Source organism: Macaca fascicularis, chromosome 9, assembly GCF_037993035.2.
Source record: "Macaca fascicularis isolate 582-1 chromosome 9, T2T-MFA8v1.1".
NCBI lineage: Eukaryota > Metazoa > Chordata > Mammalia > Primates > Cercopithecidae > Macaca > Macaca fascicularis.
The window spans coordinates 131,657,464-131,660,895 of NC_088383.1; positions in this window are offsets into that span (position 1 = coordinate 131,657,464).

The following is a 3,432-nucleotide window of genomic DNA, read 5'->3' on the forward strand; positions in this document are numbered from 1 at the left end:
GTTAGTTCTGGAAGGGGTGTGACTAACAGGTGATGGAGTGTTGTTCTTGTGTTGACTCTCTTAAGGGGTGTTTTATTTTCTGGTATTCATGGGACATTGTAGGGGTTAGGATATTTTTAGCTTCATGTAACAGAAACTCACTCGAGTTGGCTTAAACACCAAGGACAAATACAGTAGTCCCCGTTATCCACAAAGTATACATTTCAAGACCCTAATGAATACCTGAAATTTTAGGTAGCACTGTACCCTATATATACTATGTTTTTTCCTATTCATACATACCTATGACAAAGTTTATTTCATAAATTAGACAGTAAGAGATTAACAACAATGATAATAAAATAGAACAGTTATAAAAATACACTATAATAAAAGTTATGTAAATGTGGTCTGCTTTTGTCTCTCAAAACATCTTATTGTACTGTAGATCTTAGCAACTTCAGCATACACATCTTTTTTCCTTATTAAGCCGAGAATATTCACATTTTCACTTAAAGAAAGCACTTCATTACTTCTCTATGGCATATCCGGATTGTCATGATTCCACGTCCTGCACCTTAAGGCCATTTTTAAATAAAATAAAGGTTATTTGGATGCAAGCATGGCTATACAACACACTCAATCTTGTAACTCAGATGGCTCCTAAGTGAATAATGGGCAGGTGGGAAGTGGCAACTCAGGCCAGTTCTCAGACCTGAGTATGAAGTCAGTTGCCCCATGGGCACATTGGGCGCATGGGGTGAGAATAGATACATGGACAAAATTGGGGTTCTATAAAAAAGGAGGGAAACTATGCTGGAGAAGCAAGTTATGAAATGCCCACAAGATCCTTAAACTCTTCCCAGTAATATGAAAGAAAGGGTGCTGGGAAGGTGGATGATGACAGACACTGGGGCAGTGGTGAGAAGACCGGTGCGACAGTTCTGAATCTGTGGGGGGCAGACAGTCAGAGGGGGTCTTTGAACAAGATGCGGAGAATTACTAAACTCTCCTGGAGAAGCAGAGAGAAAAACTGCAGTGCAGAAGGCTACGAGGAAGGAACATACAAATGGGAGAAACGCTGGTATGCCTAGGACCATTTAGAAACTAGGAATGACCTGAAGGAACAAAGATCCAAGGGACACAAATCCTCAAAAGCTGGTGTGAACCCAGGTCTTTCCTCCAAGAAGACACTGTTTGGGGTACCTAAGACTTTGATTTCTGGGGTCCCCCAGAAAAGAAGTTAGGTAGTAAGAGATTAACTGCTTCTTCTTCCCAGGCAGCTGCAGCCATGCTGGGATGCTGCTGGGTGGGGAGCACAGCTGCCCTGACACACTGGAGCCCATGGTAGCATCCTCAGCATGGACTACCAGAGGAGGGACATATCCTCTCCATGGGCTCCCGCATTTGCTCCATCTGGGCATTCGCATCCAATGGTGGGGAACTTTGTCCTCCCCCAGCCCAGGGCCAGAAGAAAGATGAATGAGGGGTAATGGGACGGGGTATCTGGAGTACGAGAAGGAAGGAGAATTGTGAGGAAGCATTGCAGTTTACTTTGGTAATACCTGGGAGCTTAACACTAAAACAGCCTTAGCACTGAATTCTGAGCAGAGAGGAAACTTACCAACTTCGCTTCTGCCTCCCTTCCTCAGTTGGGATGCTATGGATGTCTAGATGGCTCCTAGCCCAGCAGGGTCGGCCTGTTCTACTTGAGTTGGAAAGCTCCTTCACACTGTGAACCCATCAGGGCCTGTGCAAATAAAGTTATGGGAAGGAAATGACAAGTGTGGCCTCTATGATTCATAAGAAGAAGAAGAGCAATGCAAGAGAAAACTGTTCTGAAAGAATGGACAGGCATTTCCAAAAGAGCCTCAGCTGGGGCTCATTGAAAAGATGCCAGTCCCACTGGAATTCGGGAAGACACATATTTAATAAAGCTAGGTATTGTTTCTAGCATAATTGATCAGCAAGACACATGAAAAGATTTGGTAAATAGTTCAGAAAGGTGGATACTTCTGTTGTCTTGGTTGTTGTATAAATTGGCAACAGTCCTTGGTAGGCATTGCAGCTCTCATTCGTATTTATGGTAGAGGACCAGTCCATCGTAAGTCCATACCACGTTTTACTTACTTATTCATCAGCTGGTGGACACTTGGGTCACTTCCACATGATAGCTATTATGAGCAATGCTGCTATGGAAATTCATTTACCAATTTTTGTGTGGGCTTATGTTTTCATTTCTCTTAAGTATATAGCTGATGAAATTTGTGGACCATAAGGGAACTCTCTGAGTAACCTTAAGGAAAACTGCCAAGCTGTTTCCACAGAGGCTTGTGCTGCATTTTTTTTTTTTTGTTTTTTGTTTTTTTTTTTTTGAGACGGAGTCTCACTCTGTCGCCCAGGCTGGCGTGCAGTGGCACTATCTCGGCTCACTGCAAGCTCCGCCTTCCGGGTTCACGCCATTCTCCTGCCTCAGCCTCCCGAGTAGCTGGGACTAGAGGCGCCCGCCACCGTGCCCGGCTAATTTTTTGTGTTTTTAGTACAGACAGGGTTTCACCGTGTTAGCCAGGATGGTCTCGATCTCCTGACCTCGTGATCCGCCCGTCTCGGCCTACCAAAGTGCTGGGATTACAGGCTTGAGCCACCGCGCCCGGCCTGTGCTGCGTTATTTTAACCACAACCCTGCCCTGGGACTGAGCTGTGTGGGTCCGAGCATGACCCACGTGTAATAAATACGGACGCAGGTACTCACGCCATCCACCTGGACATTCCCACACAGGTGGACCTGCCTCTGCAGTGGCCCCACCATGACCCACTCACACCTCGAGCGGCTCAGGGGCCTGATTCTGTGCCTTTGTCCTCCACGGACACAGAGAGGGCAGTGGAAGCCACAGGCAGTCAGGAGGTCGGGACCTTGCCCTGGTTCCACCCCTGATGCCCTGTGACTTTGGGCAAGTCTCCTGGTCTTTGTGGGTCTTGGTTCCTTGCCTGTCCAAGGACTCCTGCCCTGCCTCACCTCTCAGGTGTTATGAGGCGTTTGCAGTGTAACACAGGTGAAAGTGCTATGAGCTAACCTAAGGCAGGCAGGCTGCCTAATTAGGAGGTCATGATGGTCTGTGGTCAACTTGTGATTCTTCCTCTGAGACCACCCAGAGAGGAAATGAGAAGGAGAATCTGATCATTATATCTCATTCTAGGTGACAGAGGACTCTGAACCAGACTGAGAAAGATCAGTGTTCATTAGCATCTAGCCACACCTCACACCTCCCTGTCTAGACCACCCAGTGCCGCAGGTGATCCTGCAGCACCCTCAGATCCTGCAGCTTGGACAGCCTTGGCTCCAGGTGGAAGGGAGGAAATCAGATTTCAGGAGTGGCTCTACATAACCCCAAGCCACCAGAGCTGTGCTCACTCCTAAGGCTGGTGCCAGGCTTTGCTCAGGATGAGGCTGTT